We start from the raw sequence: 14289 nt of genomic DNA on the forward strand, positions 1-14289 counted from the left end.
AGGGGCATGACAACTTTACTCACCCGGTGACTCCCGCTGAATAACGGTGTATTCCTGTAACACTGCGGGCAGGAGGAAGCATGATGCTCCAGTGCTGAGTATCAATCTGCAGACTGCCCATTGCCAAGCTGCCTGGTGAGAAGGGCACTTATCAGCCCAGTCAACCAGGCTGTCTGTTCTCCACAAGCAGACGGATCTTCCCAAGCTGGGCTGGGCGATTAATCAAGTGGTGCCATTTGCTGTGAGGCTGTGAGCAGGGCTTTCCGCATGCCACGAACTCCGACTCACAGCTACTTACATTCTGTCTCCTCTGATGTTTTTCAATTAAGAGACTCTTGTTTAGCCCTGAGAGGTAATTAATCACTGCCAGAGCTCCTCTCCCTGCCTTTCTCCACACTGTAATTCTCCCAAAAATATGTCAGCGGAGGCTGCTGAGACAGATTTCATCCTGGCCTAAGGTTCCACTCCACCTCCACCAGCAAACAATAATACGGCATCAGAAGTGCAAGGGTAAAGCCATGAAATATCATCAGAGAGCATGGAATTTCCCCCATAGCAAATTTATCTCCTTCCCACGCTCTTTGTAATCTCATCCTTCTTGCCTGCACTAGTAACTTTGTTTGTTCTCTTCCCTGCAGACCAACTAGACCAAGACTATTCCTTCCCCATACAGGTAGTAAGAATGATCTCTTTCTACCACTGCTGTGCCCAGCCCACAGCGACCTAATCAAACAAGAAAAAAATGGCACATTACCAGCACGTTCTCTTGGCTCATGCTTCATTTAGCTCATCTTAGAGTTTCTGAAAACAGGAAGCAGTGCTGACACTTGCTCTGGGCTCTTGCCTGTTGCACTGATCTTGGCTCTGGCCTGTGGCCTTTCCCTTCTGCATTTATTATCCTGCTGCCTTCCATCATCTTCTGATCTGGTGGAAAGGCTGAGCTGGCAGAGGACCCTGGGCATCTTCCACAGACTCCATCCTCAAGATGCAGTGGTCCCTGCCCTTCCCTCTGTGAGAACCTTTAGCAGGCTGCTCTCCTTCCCACAACTTAGAAACCCCAGTGGATGCTGAACTGGGGGTGGGGGGGAAGTGGTAGGGCAGGGTGGCACCTTCTGCCTGACTTCTAACACAGCTACCTCTGAACTGCGGGGAGAGGAAGGAGTCACAAATTTAGCTAAGTGGTTCATCCCATTGCTTTGCACCACCATGTAGATGGCAGTCAGCTCTCTTCCACATGGGCACAGAGCATGGGCTTATGCAGCTCATCAAGCTGGGTGAGCAGAAGGAGCCACAACAGGGCCATACAATAAAACCCCCGATGGCTGGTCACCAGTGTCAACACTAGCTGACCTGAACCAAAACCTCCACGTCCTCCCCAGCCTAGTCCATGTCAATGCTCTCCCCAAACCCAGGAGAGAGTCCACTGTTAGCAGATTGAAAGTCTAGCTGGGAACAAGCAGCATAGAAATTTAGTTCCTGGGGCATTTCCAGACCAACCTATAGCTCCTACAGGTTTGCAGAAGCATTTACACTTGTCTGAATACAGTGTCAGAAGTGGAACTGCAGCATGATGGGCACACTCATGGTAGCCCCGCATCCCATGGGCACTGGTACTGACAATAAAGTTGCAGCACCATGGGATTCTGCCTGTGCTATAAACAAGCCCAGACTGTGCTGAAACCCAGGCTGTACCTTCACTCTTGGCCTTCACCAGCTAAATTAAATTAAAGCTAACTTCTCTATGCCTGCCAGTGCTGTGGCCTCACCTCTGATAGACGTGTGAACATCCTCAGCAAAGGACCGTGCAGTTTGTTTCATCCAACCATTTAAAAATACTTGCGAAGGGCAACAGGGACTCCACTTGGCAAACCAGGAGCTAAATCCATCTTGGCTTCCCAGGGACCAGGATGTAAAGTCTGGTCTACACACACTGTGGTTAGCCCCTTCTCTCCTAGGTCTATACGAGGGGTGCAGCTTGCACAGATAAGGAGCAGGTGGCATTCAAAGAGCAGAGATAAACGACATGGGCCAGAACACAGCACCTCCCACCGGGCTGTATACCACTAAGTTTACAAAAGACCAACATGCACCTAGTGCACCCATCTTCTCTGAACATATGGCCACAAGCTGGCTTGGCCCGCAGAAGGTAACCACAGTTGGAAAGTTAGGTAGAAGTGACCCAGCCAACTCCATCACACTGTATAGCTGTGTGGGTGGGGGGAGCCCGGTCAGTCAACACCAACAGGAAGGGTCAGGTCTTGGGATATCTTGGTGCTTTAGGCATTAGCAACAGGGCAGGACTGGTGAGGAACTCCCAGGAGGGCCGGGCAGGGAGGGGGAACGTGCCCACCACTGCTGCCACTGCCACTGTCCCTGTCCCTGTCTGAGTCCGTGCAGCCTGGCTGGAGTGGGGCAGGAGTGGCTCTGGAGCTCCCTCTCACCCCCGGCATAGCCAGAGACAGCAGCGGTGGTGGTAGTGGGAAAAGAGAGAGGAGGTGCCACTAAGCATGGAGTAGAAGGGAGGGGTGCTCTAAAAGGGTGCACTTCTTACCTGCCTCAGGGACTTAAGAAGTCCCCAATTGCTGCTCCTGCAGCGTGGTCTGAAAGGAGGGTGCAACTGCACCACTGCACCCCTCTGGATCCACCCCGAGGGAGGCTACAGTTGTGGGGAGGGCTCTGGCAGAACAGAGGCTGCACAGGAGCACGTGTGCATTTGAAGGGTGGCTCACTGTGCCACTGGAGCCATCCTCTTTTTGGCGAGATAAAAAAGCAAGGTTGGTAAAGCTCCCCTGGCACCTTCCACACCAAAAAGACAAACAGTCTTCCCTCTCCTAGCCTGCCCAAGGCCATACCGAGAGCCAGGAATTGGAGTCAAGTTGTCCTGACTTCTGGCTGGTACTCTGGGCCATGCCTCCTCTGCCATCTCATGTCATAAAGAGGCAGAGAAGCAGAGGGGGCTGCTGAGCACCTCCCCTGAGCACCCCACAGGAGGAGGAACCCAAAGGGGGACAGACCAGCCCAGGCTGGACAAAGGAGAAATCCCATCTAACCAAGGATCAATACGAAGATGAAGATATAAAAAGGCAGCTGCTAGAGGTCACAGCCTCAAAACACCATAGAAAAATCAATAGGCAAATGGGAGTGGGGCTTAGACATGAGGCAAGAGAAACTGTTCATGGGAAGATGCTGACTGGCTTTTCCTCCAAAGCCTTTTCTTAATACCTGATGAGATCTCTCCTCACTGCTGTGGCGATCCCGGTCAACAGGCTATGTGCACCATAAGGTCACCTGCTGGAGAGGACGATGAGTGTGTGGGATGCCAAGTGTAAGGACACATTCATGGGCCACATGTCCAACTGCTTTCCCACTGAAACCTGTTCGGGCCACCAGGAGACTGGCCCCTGGCCCCGTGGGTGGGATGCTTTCCAAACACAGGCAGCTGCTCCCCTAGTTTCTATGTATGATTCATTGCTGGGAGCTTTGTGTTAAAGAACCCGCTGAATTCCAGAGAGGTATCATGTTCCCTCTGAGAACTGAGGGCTTGAAATTAAAGGCATGTTAAAATGATGGCCTTGGGGATTCAACACTCTTTTTTTAATTGTCTGCCGCTCTGCCACTTTATAAACCAGCCCACTGGGGCACCATTAAATGTGACACTGTGCAGCTGGGAAGAGACCCAGCCAGAGCAAGGAGCCTGCACCCAACGAGAGAAAGCCACAGAAGGAGCGTTCAGCCCACATGGCAGAACCGCTCAGCTTTAGCAGCGTAAAGTGGCACGCTTTCTAGAACAGCTTGCAGAAAGTTCATATGTGGTTCATAGATGGCATCAGCACAGTGCACACCTGAGTTGTAAGTGCTGAGGATGGTTCTAAGCAAGGGACTGAGAAGTAATTAGCTACTTATGGAAACATCTATTAACAACTGAGGCACCCTATATATTATTTATAGATAAAATGTACTTATATTATTTTAAATGTATAAATAGTAAAACAATATAAAGTGGGCCCCTGATTTTGATCCTCTTGGTTCAATGTAGAAGACAGCCAGTGCTGGAGAGGGAATTATTCATTAGTATAGCTCTGAGAAACTACAGGGTGCCCTTTTACCAGGCCTGCTGCAAACACACAGGCCCTTATGAATAAAGTGGAAGCCAGCAAATGAGTACAGACATCCAAGGGGGAGAACTAGGCAGCAGTGGGGTACTGCTGCATATTGGGATAAATAATACCAAGCCCTCTAATGTCCTGCCCCAGGGGCCAGATGCAAAACCAAATGGAGTTAGTGAAAAGGTTCCTCTTGCCTCCAGTGAGCTTTGGCATGGGTCCTGTCTGCACAAGAATACACATATGCTTAGAATTGTTTAAATCTGATTTAAATCTGATTTAACAGACATACAAGCCTGCTAAACTGATTTAAAGTTTCCTGGAATGGTTCAAGTGTATGTGCATAATCCAGTACTGCTTTGAACTGATTCACTATGAGCCAGTTCTGTGTTATGTGTAGACACCAAGCTCTCTGTGACACAAGTCTGGTTGGTCCTCCACATATCCCACATTGCATTGCTCCTTGCCTCCACCTCACTGCAACAAGTCACTCTGCAGACAGAACTCTATTGCCCCATTTTTTCTCTTTTGTTGGCACTTTTTATCAGTGAGCTTCCTTGAACAGCTTAGTTTGTTCAATAAAAGCTATCTTTTCAACAACTACTTGTGCCTTCTCACCCTACTCAACTGCAGCCCCTCATCATGCCCCCTGCCTCTGGGAACCTAAAAGTACCCCCACCAAGTCAGGTAAGTACACTGCAGACTTAGGCCAATCACAAGCTACTGATGATTACTGAAGTCATGTTTAGGAGAGAAAGGAAAGGAGAAAAGTGAAAACATTCCCAGTCACAAGTCACTCATGGCCTGGGAGCCCACAAAGCATGGCTGCAATCACCCCTCGCTACTCACCCACTGCTTAGTCCCACGTCCTGGTGGCAGAGCCACAGCATGGCACACAACTGTAAATTGGTTCCCAACCAGCCACATTTGGGAATGGTTCAATTATTGTGTGCACTACGTGACGTTAGTCCAGGGCAAGCTTACTCTACTGCTCTGGCCAATGGGCCTTGCCCCTTTCATGTTTATGCGAATTGTTCTGGACTTCTCCTTCCAAACTTGGTGCACTATCATCTTGCTGCTCCACTGTCCCCCCAGCTGATACTTCCTGCCACTTTCCTGATGGAACCAGGACCTGTTGCTGCCACCGTGGCCCAGCTGGCAGCTGCTCTGACAAGCCAAAAGCACGCTCAGTCCAAAATGCCAATTCATTTTTTATTCCAATCAGAATCAGCAAAGCAGAAAGTGCCTGGAAGGCTTCCAGCACTGGAGAGACTAAATATAGCCTCTTTGTTCCTTCATAAAACAGAGGTAGATCCCCTTGAAACTCACCTAAATATTAATTGTTAAATTAACTGAGTTATTAATCACACTTAAAGGAGCTCACAAGGAGCCACAGCAGGCCTGGCAAAGGAACAAACCACTCGAGAAGCAACTAAAGCACCTGCGGGGTTGGTGGGATGATGGGCCAGTGAGGGAAGCTGCACAGGGTTTGAGGGAGCTCAGTACACATCTCCAGAGACTTCTTCTTAGCCTTCAGGCCACAACAGAGCAAGTCACTCCACTCTCCTCCCTCATGTCATCCACTCAGGAGGAGCCAAGGCCAGGACAGTAGAGACAGGTGCAGGTGCAGGTGCAGGGTCAGGATCTTGACTGATTAGCAGGGCTGTGTGGCCCAACACTGGAACAGCAAGAGGGCTGCAGGTCAGGACTGATGTGCCCTGGCAGGCAGGGAGACCACCAAGACAGGAAGAGCCAAGACACGTATGTCTGCACTGATGTGGATGCAAAGTAGGCAGTAGGTACGTGCAGAAATCCTACTTGTCCCACAGGCACTTATTCCAGGGACTCTTATCTTTTCCTGACCTGAGCCGTGCTCTCATGCTGTTCCATATGCCTCGGGTAGTCCAGCATCCTGTGTCTCTAGGGGTCATTGCTGCAGACAAGTTCCCAGCCCTGATGAAGCACCTGTCTAAGCTGACAGAGCACTGCAGCCCCTGGGAACTTCCAGAAGGAAGCAATTTACACAGGGAGGATATTCAGAGACTTAATGCTAAAAAGGCAGCTATGCAAGGAGGTCACAAAAATTCCCTGCACTAGGCTGAAGCTGACACCCCCAAGGCAGAGGAGTTCACAGAAATGCTTGGTTGGAGGGAGAGACAGCCACCCCATGCAAACAGGCAATGAACTGCCATCTGGTCCTTGCATAACAAATGGGTAGTTGATATGCAGTTCTCACCACTGCCAGCAGTTGGTCTCCTGTCTCCCTGGTGCCAGATAATGTCACAGCACCTCTGACATGGCAGAGGCTCTCTAGTTTACATGGTGAGAAATGCTGCATTCCTTACAACTGGAGTCCTGTGCACCATCATCCTGGCCCCCGGTGTTCCCAGGCAGGCAGCGTGTCCTCAGCAGAGGCTGGGGCAGGGACCCCCGAGCTCTTCTCTTGGCTGACACCGTGTTTAAACCTGAGTACCTACAGCAAGGCACCCAGATCCACATTTGTACCTCAGTTGACAGCTGGGGGCTGGTCAAAGCTGCCCCTAGAAGTGGGGTGTGCACAGCACCCCTGAAGACTTCAAGCTGCCTCTCTCTAAATAGCTGCTCACGAAGCTGACACGGCTGGTGTGGGCATGAGTTCATGTTCACAGAGCGCTAGATTAATGCCAGCTTTCATTAATACCAACTCCCTTCTTGTGTGCTCATCCTGCAACAGTCTTTCACAGGACGCTTAGAGGTGATTTCCCTGGGGAAAGGGAAGGCTCTTGCCTCTAAAAACTTCTGGTGCTGCCCCCGTTGGAGGCACAAAGTGAACAGGTGAGCCTCTGCTCTCACCCAGGTCCCATGAGACTGGCATTGCTATTATTTTATTTGGACTGCGGGAGTGCCTAGAAGTCTTGGTCACATCTCTCTGCTGAGCGAGCAGACTCACATGTGGGAATATGGGAGCAGTGCTTCCAGTCCTGGAAATATTCACAAGGTTTCCTGGATGGCATTAGAAAACCCCAGACGTAAGGAACTAAGCTGAATGATCCCACTGTGCCTCGTGCTGTAAAAATACAGAGGGCCCCTGCTCCAGAGAGTATGGAGTTGAAGGTCAACACCTACACAACACATCTACAGCAAGGGCAACAGCTCTAGGCAATGCTTTCCTGCCTGGAAGGGGGGTGCCCTGTACAGACAAGTGAATGCTCCACTGACAATCTGGACTCCTTCCCAGTCGCACTCTGCCTCTCCTCTAGCAGGTGCCCACATGGGGCAAAGCTGCAAGCAACCTATAAATTCAGTGCACAGAGGAAGCAGAATCAGCTCTGTTGGCTTGGGAACAGGGGTGCTTCTATCATCATTTCCATGCCGGCAGATGTGGACAGACAGACAGCTATTCAGAGCCTACCACCTGCAGAAACACAGCTGCTGCTGTCTGCAGGTGAATCTCTTCTGAGCTTTCATGACAAAAATTGATATGTGAAGTTAATCTCAGATGCTAGAGGGAAGATCCTCTGTAGGATGCTCCATGCCAAGCCACTGCCAGGGGTTAGACTGCTCACTACAGTGTATTTTCTAGCACTACTTCAGTTTGATCCCCAATCGCCACCACATACTGTGCATAAAGGTACCAGGAGGCAAAATACCAACCCAGATGTGCACCGTTTCTCCAGATCTGCACCTTATATTAGGATCTGGCTTCTCATGTTGGGGAGAGAGCTAAAGCTATCATGAAAAGAGGGGCTCCAGGCTGTTCATGGAGTGACCATGAAGCACTCAGATGCTCCCAAGTGTCTTGCAGTATTTATCCCCACCTCTTGAGGTGTTTGGCTGGTCACTGCAGCAAGAGGTCGTGGCTGAAGAACTGCACCTGGTGTGTTTCCAATCTCTCCCAAGTCAGGGGGCCTTGGCAGTAGGGAGGAGGCTGCATTACTGGAAGCAGCTGCAACTGCCCCTTCAGAGGGATGCACAGGAACCCAATGATGCTCCACACGGGTGCTGCTGGAGAAGCACGGGCAGAGTTGAGAACAGTAAACTGGCTCCACATGTGCACTGCAGCCCTGCCTCTGTGGGTACAGACTTTGCCCATCCTAAGCCTTCTGCTAATCATAGATGCCCCAACTCTCTTTCCCTGCAAAAAACCCACCCAAATGCTACTGCATACAGTGTGATTTTAAAACAGATTGTAAGACAGACTGTAGTGAAACAGTTTGGGAGACAATTCAGAGCCCGACAAATGCCCACAGATAGTGTTCCTAGACAAACACGATGGGACTGTATTCCATACCCTTTTCCACTAGTGCTGATCTGCCTAAGGCACTTTGTAGAGCCTCTGCTCCCTGTTTGCTGATGCTCTCGACTGCCTGGGCAGCACAGGGGCCAGAACCCTTTTTGCAGCTCCATGGCTTGACGTGGAACTTCTTGACATGAAATACTTATGGGATATAAATCAAAAGCCAAGAGAAATTACCAGCAGCCGTGCTCCCGCCCCATTGCCTCAGCAGCCCTAGGGAACCTGCTCCAAACCTTGTGTTTTTAAATGGAATCTGCTGACCCACGGTCTAGTACAAGTGGGAAGCTGCCCAAAGCAGTGAGCCATTTGTAGCGGCTCAGTTAATTCAGCAAGCCTGCCGAGACCTTTGCATTGCTTGGCCCTTTCACTCTCTCTTTGTCAATCTCCTCTGCAGTGAAGTGTTGTTTCCCATCTGAAGGTGACTCTGCAGCTCATGCTGGCTCCAGTGTGGGTACAGTCTTGCACTTGCCTACCAGGCCTGTTCCATTCTGGGGTCCCCAGGAAAAACAGTCCAGTGTGAGTGCTGCTCCTAGGAACTTAAATTCAGAGGTGATCCCACAAGCTTTGCTCCCATGATCCAGCACACTCCCTGGAGAGGCAATGTGCCCTGGGAAAGAGTGAGACTTGGCTCCCGACTGCCACTGGCCTGCTGCATGGGCACGCGCAAGTCACTTCCAAGTTCTGAAGTGAGGAAACCTCTGTAAAGCCTCTTGAAAATTATGGTCCAGTTTTGTGCTGGGTATGATTAGGCTCAGTGCTGCCTTCAGCCCCACAGACTCAGGAATCATGTCAGCCACCACTGCATATAGCTCCTTCCAGTCCCCAGCCTAGCTGTGGCACCGCAGTCCTGGCAGCCAACAGAACATCCCGGCACACTGGAACCGTGCGATGCCGAGCACTGCGCACTCACTGAGCAGCAAGCCCAGGTTTCCCAGCAGCAACACCACCCCCTTATTACCACCAGGCCTTGCTGGAAATAAGTAAGCCTGACCAAGATCTGCACCACAACTGGAGTCCAAGCAGGTATTTCAAGAAAAGCCTGGTACTCTGCCTGTATTTGCCTTATTAAACCTTAGAACTCCATTGCCTGAGATTCTGGCTGTAGATGGCAAATATTTTGTTGCTATCACATTTATAGTCTCAACTGTGCTGGGTACATGTCCGGGAGTGGCAGAGGGAGCAATGGGTTCTTTCCACTATCCACAATGTTGAGAACAGAGGCAAAAGAGATTCAAAAAATGAGCTAGGACTTGAAGTCTACATTGTAAGAACATAGTCCATCCCAGAAATCAGTACTGCCCCACTGTTTCCTGGTGCTGCCCTCTTTGTATCCATCTTTTATCTTTTGTCATAGACTGTAAGCCCTTAGGGACTACCCTTTAATTTGGGGTTTGTACTGTGCTGAGCACAGAAAAGTCCTGGTCCACAGCTCAGACTCCAAGGCACAACTCAAAGATGTAATAATCATTTCAGGTCCTGCCACCAGATGTCCAGCCTGCTCCCCTGCATCAGTTCCTATTTGGCATTGGAGGCACCAGCTGAGAAAGACAGGGGCAAGAGGAAGACTTCAGTGAGCAAAAGTACTGGTCTTGCTGCCTCCCAGAGGAGGAAAGCTAGAGATCTTTGCAGGCCTGTCCTGTTAGAGGGCTGGGTGCTACAGGCTGACTGGCAGGAAGTGAGCATGGAACAGGTCATGTTAGGGCAGGAGCCAAAGAGACTACAGGAAACTTGCCAGCAGCTGCAAATTAATAAGCAGGCCAAGGCTTCATCCCATCCAAGATGTCCCATAGGCTCAGCCTCCACTGAATGCACACACAGGCTGCATGCCCCTCGCCCCAGCCGGGAAGACAGGAGCCTCAGTTACAGGTGACTTGATGTGTGCAATGGGGAATAAAGCAGCCCAGCAAATCGAAAGCTCAGGCTAGGGGAGGAAAGTATATTTCCCAGTGGCCTCATGGTGCAATTGCTGGGTTATAGATCTTAATAATAGACTGTAAAAGAGATGAAACCTCATTGCCCCTAAAGCCCACTCGTCCTGCAGCTATTTTCTGTGGCTGGCTCTAACACATGCTGCTGGAATGGATGGGGAGCCAGGGTGATGAATGGCCACAGCCTTCAGTTAAAATGCAGGCCTAGGTAAGATCCCATCACAGGAACAAATGGTCCCACATCTCATCTGTCAACAGCAGGCCTCATCCTTTCCTCCTTCCAGCTTCCTAACCCTCCCATGGACTATTTTTAACCATCACTGGCTCTCCAATGCCAGTCAGGGGAGAGGAGGAGGGAAACTCCTCTGCTATCCTGGGCAGGGGACATAGGTAATTAATGACCCTTAGACCTGATGGGCAGGGTCTGGCTCAGGGCTAGGGCGTATGCTGCTGGAGGGAAGCAGGGACATCTCTCCTTGAAGTGCAACTGCAGGGGCCAGGTTCTCGTCACCACAAGGCCGCAGTGCCAATCTTGGTGCAAAATGTCAGAAACAGGTGGAAACAAACAAGGGGCAAGCACTTGGCTTTAGTTTTGTGGACCAGCTCCTTACCCTAAGATGAAACACTGACTTTCATCCCATTAGTCATTGCACTGGCCACGCCAAAAGCCCACCAATCAAGTCAGAACGTGGTCAACATCTGACTAACTGCAGAAGATGCATGGAGGGATCTTTACATTCAAACTGAGGTTACACCAACACTCACCAATCACCAGCATCTGTTTCTGCAAACAGACCCTGCTTCCCACATGCAACTCCCCTCCACCACTGTGGCTTCAATATCTTTCCACCAGGAAAAATCCCCTCCGCATCCCCATTCAGCCTTCTACCACTACAGCTTCAATATCTTTCCACCAGAGGAAAACCCCAAGGAAGTGTTACAGCATGAGGTCAAAAACCCAGTTTGACTGTTCCACTGCTGCATGCAGCGGGTGAGCTGGAGTCAAACCAGTTGTGTCCTCCTCTTGCCTGTTTACAGGCTTGTGTTGCAAGTAGACGGGCTATAACAGGGTCCTCCCTGCTTCTGTTTCAGGAGTTGGACAAATTGGCCCTGAGCCTGCTATTGGAAAAGGAGAGACTGGACCACGTGGCTACAATTAGATCTGATTGGAAATCAGCACCCCCGTATCAGTGGGAGCAAAATAAATTTGGGCATGGGGGCAGCACATTAGGTAACAAAGATGGGAAAACCAGCCTCAGGGTGAGACAGCTCCGGGCACTCTTCTCAACCCCCCCCCAACAATATGACCAGATGGAGATAATGACTGACTTGTTTTGTGCGTGTAGTCATTGGGCAGATGATGCGAGTGCACTGCAGAGTGTTTGTGACCTGGCCTCAGGGACTCTCCACGCTTGATCATGACATGACATGATATTCTTTCTGCTTCCTTCATGAGTGATTCCCAAGCCCACCTCAAGATGGTGGTAACAGATGCTTTCAGCAAAAGATGCCCCTGAACATTAATCTCCAACCTCACGGGGGCCGAGGGGGCACTTGTGAATATACACATTCACATGCACACACGTCTACTGCATGGTATTGGGAGGTGTATGCCTCCTTCACATTATTCATGTTTGTGTGCAGATGTCTGTCTGCATATGATTTCACATGTCAGTGCGTGTCCCTGCAGATATCACATAGGCACACACAGCTCATACAAATTCCCAGACAAAAGCACCTTCCCAAGCTCCTCACAAACACTCTGGTGAATAAAAGAATATCTGCAAATAGCTGGAGCCCGAGTTTGTCCAACTGGAACAGGTCCTGCCTTCCTGCCCTGCAGTTAACCTGGCAAGGCAGGAGAGAAGGTATCTAGATGAGACAACTGCAAAGCTTCAGGCTCCAATTTAGCTGTGAGGGTGAAGGGCAGAAGGTGCCTGTGAGTGAGTAAGCACAGAGGCTGCCCCGCTGCCAGAGCAATATCAGGGTTGCATTGCAGGACAGGCAGCTTTAAAGTAATGACAGATGTATACTTAAAGTGGCCACATTTTTTGTGAGGACACAGTAATGATCTGCTAGTACTTCTTTGAGGACGGCTGTCATGTGAAACCAGAAACTGCCTCTAGGAGGAGTTCAGCCTCGATGATTGCAGCTCCAGAGCAGAAAGTTTCCCATGTAAACTGCTGCAGAAAGAGGAAAGGCTCCCAGGAATTGCCATTTCAGGGGAGTGACTTCCACAGGGTGCACCTGAAACCTTGCTACATGGGCTGGAAGCTGCCAGGTGTCCTTACAATGCAGAGATGGGTGCTGAACAGCTCGCACAATGACAATCAGATTAGAAATCTCACTAGTGCTCTCAACCCTGCCACTACCTCAGGTGGCAACTCTCTTCAGGTGTGAGGGTGCTATATGCCTTTAATTTAGGTGCCCAAATACAGACTGAGGCACCTTAACACTGGGGAGCCATTTCTGAAAATCTTAGCCTTTGACACCCAAATACACATGAAAGCATCCAAGAGCAGGTAAATACTTGGAGCTCCCATTAAGTGCAAAGGTTGGGAAGACCTGGCTCCTCTGAGAATCAGGGGACTTAGTCAGATGCCTAGGCTAGATTAGCTTAGCTGCTAGATTTTAGCTGGGCAAGTACCTGATTATGTACAAGTGCCCATTCTGGATGCAATCCTGTGTCCTCATCTGGAAAACACAGCTGTCCAGAAACCCACAGGTGATAGAGGGAAACAGAGGAAGGTGGTAGAGGGAGAGGAGGAAGAAGGCCCTCCCATGTTTTAGCTCTAAGAACTGAGTGGTTAGGGTACTCACCCAGGACACCAGAGAGTAGGGTCTAGGCCCCCTTGCCCAGAGTGCTTGAACCTGCATCTCTTAGGCTTCCCAGCACAGAGTGCTAATGGTCAGGGCACAGGTCAGGGATTATGCAGGCAACAAAAGGAGATATGTGGGGCCAGAGGGAAGAGGAGGAGCCAAAGGGATCTGGGTCAGGAAAATGGCTACTGCCCTGGACAGAGAGGACCTCGGGCTGTAACTTGGGTCTTTGCACCCAGGCTTCCCCACTATTCTCCATCCATTTTATCTAATGACTGTTAAATACAAAGCTTATACCCAGGTACATGCATATGTGGCCGCATATGTGCCCAGCCACTATATAGCTCAACTGCATGTGATCAGTCTACATGTGCACCCTTACATATCCACAGTGCAAAACCAGGGCCAAAAACATCCAGGAAGGCAGCTAAAAAATTGCCACTTAGATGCACAAAGGGAAATGGAAGCTCACCCTTAATGTGCTGCGGCTGGAGTGTGACGTTCAGTCCCATGTAGCCCCACAGTGTGATGGGATGCAACATCCTGGGGGGCTGATAATTCATACCTGGTTACTACTACCCTCGCTTTGGAGCATGTCATGGAAGTGATGGTGCTCCCCCCTGCTATGGGGATGGCAATGCCTTCCTTCTGAATCAAGACCCCTGGCACAGCTTTATGAGTACTCGTGGTGCTCTGGTGTGGTGCCAGAGGACCGGAAAAGGGCCATTGTGGTCCCCATTTTCAAAAAAGGAAGGAAGGAGGACCCAGGAAATTATAGGCCTGTTAGTCTTACCTCAGCCCTGGGGAAGCTCTTTGAGACAATTATCCAGGAGCACATCTGCGAGGGGCAAGCAGGGGAGGTTATGCTTAGGGGCAACCAACATGGGTTCATTCGAGGCAGGTCCTGTCAGACCGACCTGGTGGCCTTCTACGACCACGTCACAAGATCCTTGGACGCAGGTGTCGCGGTGGACGTAGTCTTCCTGGACTTTAGGAAGGCCTTCAACACTGTCTCTCACCCCATTCTTGTTAAAAAATTAGGGGATTGTGGTGTCGATGCCTACACAGTCAGATGGGTCGCCAACTGCCTGGAGGGCTGCACCCAGAGAGTGGTGGTGGACGGGTCATTTTTGACTTGGAAGGATGTGGGCAGTGGGGTCCC

General features: G+C 50.4%; 1 protein-coding gene across 1 annotated transcript in view; it reads right to left on the reverse strand.

The window, feature by feature from the left end:
- The window catches only part of USP43 (ubiquitin specific peptidase 43), a gene marked incomplete at its 5' end in the record, with an annotated part of 191878 nt that overhangs the window by 54974 nt on the left and 122615 nt on the right, over positions 1 to 14289 (reverse strand). The window lies entirely within an intron of this gene.

The sequence above is a fragment of the Crocodylus porosus genome, unplaced genomic scaffold (genome assembly GCF_001723895.1).
Source record: "Crocodylus porosus isolate Cpor-Errol unplaced genomic scaffold, CroPor_comp1, whole genome shotgun sequence".
Lineage (NCBI taxonomy): Eukaryota > Metazoa > Chordata > Crocodylia > Crocodylidae > Crocodylus > Crocodylus porosus.